The 16,441-nt window shown below is 42.4% G+C and overlaps 1 protein-coding gene across 6 annotated transcripts in view; it reads right to left on the minus strand.

Annotated features, from left to right (window-relative positions):
- Nucleotides 1-16,211, minus strand: part of focad (focadhesin) — a 246,608-nt gene extending 230,397 nt beyond the window's left edge. For 4 of the 6 annotated variants that reach the window (XM_041186298.1, XM_041186297.1, XM_041186293.1 and 1 more), the window contains exon 1: nt 16,157-16,211. The gene's annotated coding sequence lies outside the window, so the exon portion shown is untranslated. Of the gene's footprint in view, nt 1-16,028; nt 16,093-16,139 lie in introns of those variants that run through there. The other 2 variants (XM_041186294.1, XM_041186296.1) reach the window with 2 other exon arrangements.
- Between the last annotated feature and the right edge of the window lie 230 nt (nt 16,212-16,441).

A 16,441-nucleotide genomic window follows, 5' to 3' on the forward strand; every position in this document is an offset into this window, starting at 1 on the left:
AGTGGGTGGCCTTCCCACCACCTACCTGTTAGAAGGGAAAGGGGAGGCATCTGGTGGCTTGCTTGCCCTTGGGCCTATTAAGGCCCTTAAGTAGCCAATTAACAGCCACTTACAAGCTTCATCCCGCCACTGCCAGTATTTTACCCATGACAGAGGGAGGCACACATCATGTGGGAAGGCCGGCTAGTGTCGGGCAAGGAGGAGGGGTGGGGCGGCGGGGGGGGCGGGGGGGCTCCTGTGCAGGGTCTCTGAGACCATTGAAGGCAAGGACCTTCTTCCCCCCTTCTACCCAACGGCCTCCTATCCAATTCACTGAGACCCTGAACACCAGACTTACCCCTACACTCCTCAGCACTGCGGACTACAGAGCCAATCTGATTTGCCAGCAGCCACAAGGCAGGACTTCCTCCTGAGAAAGGGGCAGAGCCTCACCTTAAGGCAATTAGCACTGCTCCCAGAGTAAATTGCTGTGCCATTGGGATCCTGGACTGCCCACCTCCCACCAACCTTTGAGCTGGAGAGATGACGGTGAGGCGCAGTGGGACACCCTGTAAAATCCAGCCCCATGCGACAATGCTGTTCGCTATATTTTCTGTCACAAAGTTGAGGAGTAACTGGACCCTAACTTGGTGACCAAATTCAATAAGCTAATAAGATTTTATATTCCTCTACAGGGAACAATTGGCTTTGAATGGAGAATTGACAGAAAAAAAAATATTAAACATGCAAATAATAAAACTTATGCCAGTCTATGTCTGGACTTGGGCTAACAAGTGGCAGATAACATGAATGCCACACAATGATCATCATGACCTTCCCCTGAACATCAAAAGCATCACCATCCCACTGACTGTTAATACTTTGAAGATGGGTCATCATTAACCAGAAGATGAAATGGACTATCCACATCCTAACTGGCTATAAGAGGAGAACAGAGATTGGAGATGTTGACAGGGTGAGATTAAGTAAAATAGGAGGAGACTTGTGTGGAGCATTAACGCCGGCATAGACTTAGTGGGCCAAATGGCCTATTTCTGTTCTGTAAATTCTATGTATACGGCACACTATACAATTGCATTTGTAACAGTGTATGCCCCATGGATAAGTTTTAATAAACAATCATCATGGACAATAGCACTTATAAAAACAACATGTCAGATATAAAGTTAACTAAAATTTGCAATAACTCTCATTAGACCAGTATAGTACAGGAGATTATCTAATATGCAGCAAGAAAGCATTTATGGCTCTCTCACAATGGAATCCAAATAAAATGCAACTCCTAGAAAAAAAATATTGTGCATGGATCCTAAACATTCATCATGAGGTGGGTTTATTTTAGATACAGAGCTTAGAAATGTCAGCAATGAACCCCTAAATCTGTTTTAAAAACAGAAAATGCTGCAAAAACTCAGCAGGTCTGGCAGCATCTGTGGTGAAGAGAAACAGAGTTAATGTTTCAAGTCTGCATGACTCTTCTTCAGAGCTTAAGCGTATTTGTTAAATGCTGTTGGCATGGAGAATGCAATTCTGGAAACAGCGGAACATTTGTAGAGCAAATTCCTACAATGTTGCACAGCTGACTTCTTGCACTTCTGTCAGGGAGTCACTTTCAGTCCTACAATGCAGTAACTGAAAATTATAAACAACCTTTTTACTTTTAATGTGATTTTAATCAATTAACAAATATTTGGAGGCAATTAAAAGGCAGTAATATCAAGGGTTTAGATAATATCACATACCAAAAGATCGAAGGGTGAGTTATAACTAACTAATTTAACTTCAGTTCTCCATAATATAAACAAATCAACCATTAACAGTTCAAATAAAGCTTGTATAAATGACCAAATTGGAGACAAGCTCAAAACTCAGGTCATTGAATATTTTTTTTCCTCAAGATGAAGAATGTCAGGATGTGAATCAGGTAATTTTACATCAAGATAACTGGGTCCGATACAAAGGGAAGCTCCCTTTACTCTGGCCAAAATCATGCTTCAACCCTTCTTTTGTGCCAAAAGACACCTTTATTTCTTCCACCAGTCTCTTTTATTCTAAGTGAGGCTGCCAATTTGGGTCTAACTGTAGGGAGATGGAACTTCAGGCCTCATCCTCACCATGAACTGGATTGAGACAAACTGAATGGATTTCACAAAAGATCTATTCAGAAGCAGAGAAGAAATTCTCATCCCATCAGTCTGGGCTAGATTAAAATCCAGATCCCAGAGATGACAGGAATGAGTGCTGGCCCATTACAATATTTGCAACAGGACCCGACAAAGAAGCATTTAACAACTATTTTCCTACACACTGTGCTTTCAATAGCCAAAACAAATGAGATTACTGTTGCAGGTTTGGTGCAAATGGTACAAAATGCAACCAAATTGAATGAAGTACAGTCCCATCAAAACCACTACTTTTAGCTTCAAAAATCAGTGTGATATACCAAAATTTAAAATTCCCACCTACATCCGTGATTCCTCTAACACCTTACATCACATCAACAATTTCCAGTTCCCTGGCCCCAACCGCTTCATCTTCACCATGGACGTCCAATCCCTCTACACCTCCATCCCCCACCAGGATGGTCTGAGGGCCCTTAGCTTCTTCCTTGAACAGAGGCCCGAACAATCCCCATCCACCACTACTCTCCTCCGTCTGGCTGAACTTGTTCTCACACTAAAAAATTTCTCCTTCAACTCCTTTCACTTCCTCCAAACAAAAGGTGTGGCTATGGGTACCCGCATGGGCCCCAGCTATGCCTGTCTCTTTATGGGGTATGTGGAACATTCCTTGTTCCAGTCCTACTCCGGCCCCCTTCCACAACTCTTTCTCCGGTATATTGATGATTACTTCAGTGCTGCTTCATGCTCTCGTCGAGACTTGGAAAATTTATTAATTTTGCTTCCAATCTCCACCCCTCCATCATTTTCACGTGGTCCATCTCTGACACTTCCCTTCCCTTCCTTGACCTCTCTGTCTCAATCTCTGGTGATAGACTGTCCACCAATATCCATTACAAGCCTACCAACTCCCACAGCTACCTCGACTACAGCTCCTCACACCCTGCTTCCTGTAAGGACTCCATCCCATTCTCTCAGTTCCTTCGCCTCCGTCTGTTCCGATGATGCTATCTTCAAAAACAGTTCCTCTGACATGTCCTCCTCCTTCCTTAACCGAGGTTTTCCACCCACGGTCGTTGACAGGGCCCTCAACCGTGTCCGGCCCATCTCCCGCGCACCTGCCCTCACGTCTTCCCCTCCTTCCCAGAAACATTTATCACCCCACCAGCCTCCGCATTCAAAGGATCATCCTCCGCCATTTCCGCCAACTCCAGCATGATGCCACCACCAAACACATCTTCCCTTCACCCCCCCCGGCGGCATTCCGTAGGGATCGTTCCCTCCAGGACACCCTGGTCCACTCCTCCATCATCCCCTACTCCTCAACCCCCACCTATGGCACCTCCCCATGCCCACGCAAAAGATGCAACACCTGCCCCTTCACTTCCTCTCTCCTCACCGTCCAAGGACCCAAACACTCCTTTCAAGTGAAGCAGCATTTCACTTGCATTTCCCCCAACTTAGTCTACTGCATTCGTTGCTCCCAACGCAGTCTCCTCTACATTGGAGACACCAAACATAAACTGGGCGACCGCTTTGCAGAACACCTGCGGTCTGTCCACAAGAATGACCCCAACCTCCCTGTCGCTTGCCATTTTAACACTCCACCCTGCTCTCTTGCCTACATGTCTGTCCTTGGCTTGCTGCATTGTTCCAGTGAAGCCCAACGCAAACTGGAGGAACAGCACCTCATCTTCCGACTAGGCACTTTACAGCCTTCCGGACTGAATATTGAATTCAACAACTTTAGATCTTGAATTCCCTCCTCCATCTCCACCCTCTTTCTGTTTCTTCCCCCTTCCTTTTGTTTTTTTCCAATAATTTATATAGATTTTTCTTTTCCCACCTATTTCCATTATTTTTAAATCTTTTATGCCCTGCTAGCCTTTCCACCTCACCCCCACTAGAGCTGTACCTTGAGTGTCCTGCCATCCATTCTTAATTAGCACATTCATTTAGATACTGTCACCAACTTCAATGCCTCTGTGTTCTTTTGTCTGTGACATCTTTTGATTATCTGCTCCTATCACTGCTTGCTTGTCCCTACAACCACACCCCACCCCCCCACCCCTTAAACCAGCTTATATTTCACCCCTTTCCTAAGATTCACTCAGTTCTGTTGAAGGGTCATGAGGACTCGAAACGTCAACTCTTTTCTTTTCCACTAATGCTGCCAGACCTGATGAGTTTTTCCAGGTAATTCTGTTTTTGTTTTAAAATTATTTACATCATTAAAAAGTTACGCCAATAATGTAAAGGCAACAAAGTAAAACACATCAGCCATAAAGGCATATAGGTGGACAAGGGAAGGAAGAAGAAAGGGCTTAAGCTGTTAATATTCCATGAGGTAGGCAATGAAAGAAATTATAGTACATGTTACATATAAATACTGCAATTCAAAACCCACAATACAAAAATACAATAGTAATACAGTTCAAAGTTATTCAATTATATATACTTGCTGCTCAGTGTCTAGAAAACCCAGCAGCAGAAAATATATACACTCCCCAACAAACTCCATTTGTTTACACTATTAAGACACAAAGAAAAATCGTTGGTGATACTGGCCCAAAATTTGCTCTAGCTGCATCACCGAGTGCATGAATTGGATTTTTTACCTCACCCTTCAGATTATATTTTTGTACCATAAATTGCTGAAAAAGCGAATCTGTCATGGCAAGATCAACAGGGCAACTGGGATATTATGAACCTCAGGTCCAAATGTCCATATCCTTAACCAGCGAAACAATGACAGAAACATGTTAACTGTTGAAGGAATAGGGGACCAAACACAGAACGAGAAATAAGACAGGGAAAAAAAAATTGGATCAAAAAAGTGACAAAAATGAGTCAGGAGGGAAGAGTAAATTTTTTTTGAAGAGAAGACTTTTACAAGTTTTAAGAGTCTCTAGGAACAATTTCCGAGCCACAGGAGTGAGACTTCAATTTCAACGGTCCCCTTTCTGGGCCTCCAAGGTGGAGTTTCACATCAAGACCATAAATCACATCACTTTACAGGCTCCTAACGACATGAATTACCAACGCTAAATGTCAAAGGTGAGCTTCATTCACATTAACAGCGCAAATGCACTTATTTCTTGGCAGTCAGGGGGAGATTAATGGCAAGCTCCAGCAGCAGCAACAAAAAAAAAAACGCCCAGCAATTTGTGACGATTTGCAACTCACGGCACCTCTTCCTCACCACAAATGATGTTTTTTTTTAAAAAAACACATTAATAATTGCTGACACCATGATCTCATTGTTATTTTGTTATGTTTGAATAACTTTTCTATCCTCTGAACTTTTATATACATCATCTTTTAACTGAAACAACCTACATATATAGCATTTAAGATTGTAAAGCATCTTAAAGCTCTTCAAAGGGGAGTCTGAGTCACAGTCCTAGAATCTGAATGAGACAGGAGGCCATTTGGCCCATCAAATGCATGTCAACTCCCTGTGGAACAACCTAATCGGACTCAAATAAACTTTGATACTGAACCACATATTAGGGCAGATCACCAAAAGCTTGGACAAAGAGGGAGGTTTTAAGGAGGAAAGTGTGGTATACAGGAAGAGAGGGAATTTCTCAGCTTAGGGCCTTGGCAGTTGAAGGCACAGCTGACAATGCTGGAGCCATTAAAATTGGGTATGCTCAAGAGGCAAGAAGTGGGGGAGCGCTAACATCTCAATGGGCTGTAGTTTTGGAGAAGATTACAGTAATAGGAAGGAGTGATAGGTTCGAAAGCAAAAATGAAAATTGTAAAATTGAAGCATTGCTTAATCAGGAGAAAATACAGACCAGCAAACATTGCTATGATGGATGAACAGGAAACCAACTCCAGTTTGTGTTTTCAAAACAATTAACGGCTTTCCTGTGGCATTGCTTAAATGCATTAGAGAATATACACTGGGAATTTCCTGAGGTCAGCCTCTGTAATGTTAGTGAAAATACCAATTATGTGGCATAAACAGGATTTGTACCTAGCTTTAGTGTCAGGAATTTTCATAATGTTATTTGGAATTTATTGTAGAGTAATAATGGGGTCTGTGTCTATGTATGTGTCTCTCTCTGTTGGTATAGAACTTAATTGAATTAGAGACAGCTGGTCTAAAGGCTTTGATGGAAGAAGAGAAGCAAGCTTTGAAATGCAAAATAGGTAAACATGGGTGAAGTTTTACAATGTGAGGTGTAAAGGGAACATTTGTATTTTTAAATAAACCAGAGTAGTTTGAATTCAAAAGAGGGGGTGAAATGTTTCAACTAGCCAGAAGAAGTTAAGAAACAGCGTGTTTATTTTTCCCAAAGATTACTGGTAAAATTGGTACTATGATAGATTTTTATTATTAGAGAGGTAAAGTCCAAAGACATAGTGAAACAATGGGAATTTGCATTCAAAGGGGAAAATGCGTATAAAGGAGAGAAGGCTGTGTGCAATAGAAGGAATTCTGAGATCTAACAAATGTGAAAAAGCCTTCAGCCTCCATGCTCAAACTGTTGTCTGCAAGAACTGAAAGTTAAGAAAACTCATTTTGAGTTCAACTGTTCAGGGTATTGTTACTTTGCCTGGGTCTTTTGAAATCTGTGTTTTATAGTTGCCTTAAAGGAAGGGTACCTGGGAGTTAGATTAATCAGGGGAGCTGGGGGTTATCAAAGTAATAACTTGTAGACCTGTGTGTGCGCTTAAAATCATTTCTCCTATTAATAAATGTTTAATTTAGTTTTGTAAAATCCCTCTAAGCCTCAGAGGCCTTCTTTTTGCTAAATTCAAAGCCTGCATCTTGAAATAAATATAAATTGCAAATAATTGTGGCACCTGCTTCAAGTTTCCCTCTGGGATTTGAGTAGCTTGGCATTTACCATCCGCCTGCCATAACATCAGTTAAAACTAAGATGGCTGATACAGAGAACCCCTCAGCATGTTCTATAACAAACCCCTCAGCACATTCTATAACAAATGTGCTTATGCCATTTAAGTTAGAACACGAAGACAACTTCACCTGCATTAACATGGTATTCTCAAGTTTTTACTGGTACTTAGTTAATCAACTTCAAATCAAGCTTTAAACTAATATTTGAACTTTGCAATTAAAAATAAATTTAAACTTTAATATTGCAAACCAGCCAATGATAGATGATACATTATTGTACTAAAGAGGTTATAAATTTTAAAAAAGGTGCATTATTTTTGTGAAAATCACACTGAGACCCTCTTGTTATACATATTTTTTAAACTTGATGTTGATTTTTAATCAATTATCATGTCTAAAACAGAGGTCAGATAGCAAGATATACCAACAGAGATAAGTACCTGCATTTACCAGTACTGTACTTTGGAAGAGTCTTGGATTTGCTGCAGTTGGCAGGCAGGGAGCTGGGGGAGGGCATTCCTGGACTATGGTACCACTGGGGGTGCATGGGGACATGATTTTTCTTCATATAGTACCGAAAAGATGGTCCTGTAATTTAGGAGAACTGATGTGGGATTCCAGAAGTTTAGCAAAACTGTGGTGGGGAATCCTGGAATTTGGCAGCATTGGATGCTCGGACCTCAGCTATTTTTAATCTATATCAATAACTTAGAGGAGGGAATCAAGTGTAATGTATCCATGTTTGCTAACAATACAAAGATAGATGGGAAAATCAGCTGGAAGGGCAAAGGATTCAGTAAGATGGGGCAGAATCTTCCAGTCCCATCAGCAGCAGAAAGCTTGGTGGGTGAGAGAACTTAATTTGGCAAGAGGCCAGAAATCAAATCCCCAACGGCAGGATGAACTTTAGCAATTATGTTCTCAGGACTTTAAAGGCAGGTCAAGCATCCCAACGAACAATGTCAGGAAGCCCTTTGGCACGCAGTAGCATGTCATGCCTGCTCATTAAAAGGCCATCTCACCAGAATTAAGTTCACCCGCCAAATTAAATTCCGCGCCAATGAGAAACTAGAACGTTCACATTCACGACTGTACGTGAGTGGCATGCACCTGATGAGGTAGGCTACTTTCATGATTAACGGTGAGTTGCCCATGCATTATCCTCTTTGGGAAGCATCTGTAAATGCCAGTCTTTGCTTGAGACTGGGTGATGGCAGTGCAAGTTGCATGGAGGAGGACCAAGGAAAGGGGGGGGGGGGGGGGTGGTATTGAGCAGTGACCAGGCAAAGATGGAAGGGATAGGGCAGGCTGTCTGGGTGCCCTATAAATATGGCGCCCGGACCTTCAACCTCATGAATTCATGGCAGGGACAGTGCGTGCATAGGTAATGAGCTGAACAGCACAAGATCAGCCATCCCGTCCCACTGTGGAAATCACTCACTTCCATGCCCACCACTGAACTTAGACTACAAAACAGAAGATTCTGGCCATTAAATGAGTGGGCAAGAATGTGGCAGATGGAATAGAATGTGGAAAATGTAAAGTTACCCACTTTGAAAAATTAGAAAAGCAGAATATTGTTTAAATGGTCAAAGACTGGGTATTGTTGGTATTTAGAGAGATCTAGGTGTCTCAAGATCACAAAGTTAATATGCAGGTACAGCAAGTAATTAGGAAAGCTAATGGTATACAAGCCTTTATTACAAAGGGATTAAGTATGAGTAAAGAAGTTTTGGTGCAATTATAAAGAACCTTAGTGAGACCACACTAAGAATAACATGTACAGTTTTTGTCTCTTTACTCAAGGAAGGATGCACTTGACTGAGAGGGAGTGCAACAAAGGTGTACAAGGCTGTTTCCTGAGATGAGGGGATTGTCCCATGAGGAGAGATTGAAGAGACTAAACCTATATTCCCTTGAGTTCAGAAGAATGAGAGTTGATCTGATTGAAACATAAAATTCTAAAGGGCTCGAAAGAGTAGATGCTGAAAGGATATTTCCCCTGGATGAAAAGTCCAGAACTAGAGTCATAGCCAAGGGATCTGCAATTTCGGACCGAGATGAGCAGAAATTTCCTCAGTCAAAGGGTGGTGGACCTATGGAATTCTGTACCACAGGAAGCTGTGGATGCCTCAGTCATTAGTATAGTCAAGTAAGAGATCAATGGATACTGCAGGAAGATGTAGCTTAGGTAGATGAGAATGGCAGAGCAGACTCGAGGGGCTGAATGACCAACTCCTGCTCCTATTTATGCTCTTATGTTTAGCTGCAAAAAGAGGAGCCTGTGTACCTGCACCACTGTGGAAGAACCTGGGACTTGACTGAACAGGAAGAAGGAAAATGGATTTTTGAAATCTGTAAGCAGTGGAGGGAGAAGAATGACCTGGGTCTCACAGTCCTGATTACCAGCTCTGGTCGCACTGGTTTGTAACTTATATAGTTTACAATATGTGGTTTGCAGTACACAAACAGGTCATTCAACCCAAACTGGTTCATGCTGGTATTCGTTTTCTTCACAAATTTCCTCCCATCTGATCTGCATATGCTTCTGTTCCTTTCTCTCTCATGTTCTTATTTAACTTCCTCTTAAATGCATCTATGCTTTACATCTCCACTATTTCTTGTGGTATTGAGTTCCATGTTATAACCACTCTGAGGAAAGAAGTTGCTCCTGAATTCCCCATCGGATTTATGAGTGACTAGCTTATATTTATGGCCCTTAGTTTTGGTCTCCTCACAAGTGCAAACATCTTCTCTCGGTCTACCCTAACAAATTCTTACCTAATCCTAAAGATCACCATCAGGTCATCACTCAGCCTTCCTTTTTACCTAGATAATGGGCTCAGCCTGTTTAATCTTTCCTGAGGATTCTAAGTTCTCAGTTCTAGTATCCTCAGAAACTTACTGGACCAGCCATAGAAATAATGTGGCTACAATATCAGGTCAGAGTAAGTCAGAGAATTCCTCTGGGAATTCTGCAGACAAGAACTCACCTTTTGATTCCCCAAAGCCTGTCCACCATCTACAAAGCACAAGTCAAGAGTATGATGGAATGCTCTCCACTTGCCTAGATGAGTGAGGCTCCAACAAGACTCAAGAAGCTGGACACCATCCACCACCTTCAAAAATATTCTCTCCACTACCAATGCACAGTGGTAGCAGTGTGTACCACATACAATAGGCACAGCAGCAACTCACCAAATCTCCTTTAACAGCACCTTTGGTAGTCACGCTTTCAGTGGTCTGGGCTCCATGTTCTGAAATTCCCTTCATTCGATATTAAAAGCACAATAGAACTGCTTGCTGTTGTTAGAATCTCATAATTCAGGTGGGGTGCCTGCAGTGTTTCTGTGCTCAGCCTGCCTCGAGCAAGGAAAAAAAATGATTGCACCATTCACCCAAGTGGGGCGGCACGAGGTGAAGATGATACAGAGTCTACAGAGGGATATAGACAGGTTAAGTCAGTGGGCAAAAAATTGGCAGATGGAATATAATGTGGGAAAATGTGAGATTATGCACCTTGGCAAGAAGAATAGAGGAGCTGAATATTATTTAAATGGAAAGACTGCAGAAGGATGCAGCACAGAGGGATTTGGGAGACCTTGTGCATGAATTATAACAAGATAACATACAAGCTCAACAGGTAATAGAGAAGGCAAATGGAATGTTGGCATTTATTTCAAAGGGAATGGAGTATAAAAATAGGGAAGTCTTGCTAAAACTGTACAAGGCACTAGTTAGACCACACATGGAATACTGTGAACAGTTTTGGACCCCTTATCTAAGGAAAGGTATATTAACATTGGAGGCAGTCTAGAGAAGGTTCACTAGGTTGATCCCAGGTATGGTGGGGTTTTCCCTACAAGGAGAAGTTGAGAAGTTGGGCCTGTACTCACTGGAGTTTAGAAGAATGAGAGGCGACCTTATTGAAACATGTAAGATTCTTAGGGGGTTTGACAGGTTAGATGCTGAGAGGTCATTTCCCTTGTGGGAGAGTCTGGGACCTGAGGACATAATGTTGGAGTAAAGGGTTGCCCATTTAAGACAGAGATGAGGAGGAATTTTTTTCTCTCAAGAGGGCAGTGAATCTGTGGAATTCTTTACCACAGAGGGCTGTAGAGGCTGGGTCATTATAGAGATTTTTTTCAGTAAAGAGATCAAGGGTTATGGGGAAAAGGTAGGAAAGTGGAATTGAGGATTATCAGATCAGCCATGATCTCATTGAATGGCAGAACAGACTTGATGGGCCGAATGGTCTACTTCTGCTCCTACGTCTTATGGGGCATGGAAAGAGGTTGCCTCACACACATTTTTCAAACACCCATATTGCCTGGTGGAGTTGTTTACTCTGTCATCAACTGAACTAGGCAAAAGAAGTTCTGTAAAGTTTAAACACAAGTCATTAAAATTTAATTCTGCCAGCCACCTTAGCAAAGCTGAGCTTCAGAAACACACTTTGCCCAGCACCGCTATGGCACAAATGATAGGCAACACAACGTAAAAGCTACTGTGTCTCATTCCACTATCACTTCCATTTGACCAGTACACATAACCACAACTTATATTTGTGTATAGCGCCTTTAAAAAAAATAAACATCCCAAGGCACTTCACAGGAACACTATAAAACAAAATATGACATCGATCCACATAAGGAGATATTAGATCATATGACTAAAAGCTTGATCAAACAAGTAGGTTTTAAGTCTCTAAAAGGAGGAAAGTAAGGTAAAGAGGCAGAGAGGGGTAGGGAGGGAATTCCAGAGCTTTGGGGCCTAGGCAACTGAAGGCAGGCCACCAATGATAGAGCAATTAAAATTGAGGATGCACAAGAGGCCAAAATTTGAGGAGCACCGTTATCACAGAGGGTTGTGGTCTGGAGGAGATTAGAGATAAGGAGGGGCAAGACCATGGAAGAATTTGAAAATAAGGGTAAGAATTGTAAAATTAAGGCGCTGCTTGACTGGGAGATAGTGTAGATCAGTGAGCCCAAGGGTCAGAGGGGAACAGGATTTGCTAGGAGTTAAGCATGGGCAGAGTTTTAGATGACCTCAAGTTTACGACAGCAAGAGCAAACAAAATTTGACATCAAGCCACATAAAGCATCCTCACTCTGCCCAGAGATCACCTAGGTTCCCATTGTGTGATTTTTACCAGGAGAGTTCCCTTCAAGTTTTATCACCATATTTGACAATGCCTCCAAGTCTGTCCCTACTTCACCTGCCCTTCCCCAGCATGTATCCACCTTAAATCTCTGTAAATAATTGAACTTCCTCTTGACGACTTTGCCACTGCTGCAGCAGGGTTTTTCCAGCATCTTAATGAGCAATGAAGGCCATTTTTTTTCTTTCATGGGTTACGGGCAAAACTGGCAAGGCCAGCATTTGTTGTCCATCCCTAATTTCCCTTGAGTAGGTGGTGGTGAATCACCTTCTTGAACCACTGCAGTCTGCCTGGTGTAGGTAAACCCATAGTGCCGTTTAGGAAGAGAATTTTGATCCAGCCACAGTAAAGGATCAACTATATAGTTACAAGTCAGGATTGTATATGGTTGGAGGGGAACTTGCAGGTAGTGTTGTTCTCATGCATCTGCTGCCCTTGTCCTTCTAGGTCATAGGTCTGGGAGGTGCCGTTGAAGGAGGTTTGGTGAGTTGCTGCGGTGCATCTTGTAGATGGTATATACTGTTGCCACTGTGTATTTGTGATTGGAATGAATGTTTGTGGATGGGGTTCCAATCAAGCAGGCTGCTTTGTCTTGGATGGTGTCAAGCTTCTTGAGTGTTGTTGGAGCTGCACTCATCCAGGCAAGTGGAGAGAGTATTCCATCACACTCTTGATTTGTGCCCTGTAGATAGTAGACAGGCTGTGGGGAAGTCAGGTGGTGAGTTACTCGCCTCAAAATTCCCAGTCTCTGACCTCCCTTTGTAGCCACAGTATTTATATGGCTGGTTCAGCTTAGTTTCTGGACAATGGTAACCCCCAGGATGTTGATAATGGGGGATTTGGCAATGGTACTGCCATTGAATGTCAAGGTCTTGCTGCATATGGACACAGACCGCTTCTGTATCTGGAGTTGCAAATGGTACTGAACATTGTGCAAACATCCCTACTTCTGGCTTTCTAATGATGGGAAGGTCATTGATGAAGCAGCTAAAGATGATTGGGCATAGGCACTACCCTGATGAACTCCAGCAATGATGTCCTGGAACTGAGATGATTGGCCTCCAATCTTCTTTTGTGCTAGGTATGACTCCAATTAGTGGATGTGACATGGTCAGGGCTGCCCTGGTATTCTATGTGTGAGAGGAAGACAAGGCTGAAGAGTTTGCAACCATCTTCAGTCAGAGGTGCTGAGTGGATAATTGGCCTCCTTCGCAGGTCCCCAGCATCACAGATGCCAGTTTGATTCATTCCATGCGATACCAAGAAATGGCCGAATAATACTGAGTCACTGCACCATCTACCAAACAAAACAATGCACAAATGCTCCAGATTAATGATCTAACAATGTATTAATACTGCTCGACTCCAGTCTTTTCTCAGCTCATCTGCTGCTGAAACCCTCATCCGGGCATTTGTTACCTCAAAACTTGTGACTATTGCAATGCACCGCTGATCGGCATCCCATGTTCTACCCTCTGAAAATTTGTCAGTCAAAACTCTGCTGCCTGTGTCCTAACTCATACCAAATCCCACTCACCTATCTCCCCTGTCCTCACTGAGCTACACTGGCTCCCAGTTAAGCAACATGGAATTTTAAATTTTCATCCTTCTTTTCAAATGCCTCCATGGTTTCAACCTTGCCAACAAGGGGAAGGTTTTGTATCCCTCTAGCTTTACAGCCTCAGATCTCTGCACTCCACCAATTCTAGCCTCTTCAGCATTCCCAATTTTAATCATCCACCTTTGACAATGCCCTCAGCAGCCAAGATCCTAATATCTAGAATTCCCTCCCTAAATCTGTTCATTTCTCTACCCTCCTTTTAAGATGCTCCTTAAAATTTACCCCTTTGGCTAAGCTTTTGGTTATCCGGTCTAACATCTATTTGGTTCATTGTCAAATTTTGTTTAATAATGCTTGTAAAGGTCCTTGGAAGTTTTCTTAGATTAAAGGCGCTATACATATGCAAGTTGTTGTCATCTGTAGCAAGTTGGTTCCCTCTCCTGACTGCTATCCAATCACCTCATTTGGAAAGCACAAACATGTAAATATGGAGCAAGGACACAATTGGGCAAAGCAATGATCTCTCATAGCTGAATGTCTTACCAACACTTAGTTACACATGCACAGCTGCTGACCCTGTCCATACTTCCATCTTAAGATATACCAGGTCTATGTTTTCAAATAGCTATATGTTTTGATATCAGACTATCCTCACCATATTCCTAAAGTTTATAATCTGAACCTCAATAACTGAATAGCTTCTCCAGTATAGACAAACACATCAATATCATTGAGGTTACTACTCTGCACCAAGTGTTAAGGATACAGTCTGTTGTGTATGAGAAATTTGATAATGTTGCAGTTTAACAAGTGAGTTTAAATGTGAATTTCCTCAGACATGACTTTATTATGAAAATTAGATCTAGCATACTAAGCTGTGTTTATTAAGAACATAAGAAATAAAAGGAGGAGTGCACCTTACAGCCCTTCAAACCTGCTCTGTCACTCAATAAGATCATGGCTGATCTTTAACCTCAGCTCCAGTTTTGCCCCAATCCCCAAAGCCCTTCTTTCCCTTAAGTGTCCAAAAACCTATCACTCAGCCTTCAATACACTCAGCTAGCACAGTCCACTGAGAATTCCAAATATTTACAAACTCTGAACGAAGAAATTTCTCATCTCAATCTTAAAATAATCAGTCCCTTATTCTGAGATTATACCCCCTAGTTCTAGACTCTCCAACCAGGTGACAGTCTTTCAGCACTGACCCTATCAAGCCCCCTCAAAATCTTATGTTTCAATGAGATCTCCTTCTAAATTCCAGAAGTAAATACACATTCGACTCAGTCTTCCCTCACTGGGCAGCCCTCTCTTCCAGAAAGCAATCCAATGATTCTTATTTGCACCATCTGTACAGCAAATATATCCTTCGTTCGACAGAGACCAAAAACGTACAGTACTCAAGGTGTGGTCTCACCAAAGCTCTGTACAATTGCTGGAATTCTTCCCTACGTTTGTCCTCTAATCACCTCGCCATAAACGCCAACATACCATTTGCGTTACTAATTGTTTGCTGTACCTGCATGTTAACTTTGTACATGAAACACACAAGGACATTCAAATCCCTCTGAAATCCCCGTTTTAAAAATATTCTGTTTTACTTCATACCAATCGCACATTTCCTCACATTGTACTCCATCTGCCACCTTTTTGACCTTTTGTTTAATCTGTCTATATCTCTTAGCAGACTTTGTACCTTTTTCACAGCTTACTTTCCAACCTAACTTTGTATCATCAGCAATCTTGGATAAATTAATTGGTCCATCTAAGTTATTAATATGGATTGTAAATAGTTAAGCACTGATTCATTAGTAACTGTCTGTCAACTGAAAATGACCCATTTATTCCTATTTTCTATCCTTTAACCAATCTCCCATCCATGTCAACATATCACCCCAACCCCCAGGGGCCCTATTCTGAAGGACGTTAAATTCTTTTAATCACAATAAATTAGACTTTATGCGCTCAAAAATTAAAACCTCAAACTGTAGATCCTTAACCAGAAATTGCCATTAAACTCGTTGAAAATTTAGTTGGGTTTTAGAGAGCCGGGTAAATCCAAGCTCACATTTCTTCGGGCCTATAACAGGAGCCAATTGATAGACTTTTAAAAAAAACAGCTGGAGTTGGAAATTCTGGGGCGTTAGTAATGTACAAGCCCCAAATATCCAAAAGTCACAGTTCTCAGAAGGATAATTAAGCTTTATCCCTTCAATGTCAGGCTCCTGCACGTTGTACTGTCAGGCCTGCCTCTCTCTCTCTCTCTCTATCCGCCCCCGTGGAAGCCACAGACCGGTGTAAAACACTGTATACCGCCGTCCCAAGATGACAGACCGCGCATCACATTAAACCCGGGCCTCGTGTCGGAGAATTCGACCCATTGAAACTTCAAGAACTGAGAATTCGAAGAGAACGCCCTGCAACCTTCCAGAATACTTTACCGGGAACCCGGATGCCCAATTCAATCGCTGCTCTCCGCCGCACTCACTGCGCAGCCGCGGCGCCCCTCTGGCAGCCAGCCTTGACGTGGAGTGATAGATGTCCCTGGAGAGTCTAGCAGCGTCCTGCTGTTGGCTTTCTCAGTCCGGCACCCTCCAGTCATTGTCGTTACAGAGACTGGTGTTAACTACAATGACATGATTAATCTTGGCAAGTATTTCAATCGCTGGCTCATATTAATGGCTCATATTCAGCCCTGTCTCCCCAACCACCAACGCCGCCCCCCC

Source organism: Carcharodon carcharias, chromosome 4 (genome assembly GCF_017639515.1).
Source record: "Carcharodon carcharias isolate sCarCar2 chromosome 4, sCarCar2.pri, whole genome shotgun sequence".
Taxonomy (NCBI): Eukaryota; Metazoa; Chordata; class Chondrichthyes; order Lamniformes; family Lamnidae; genus Carcharodon; species Carcharodon carcharias.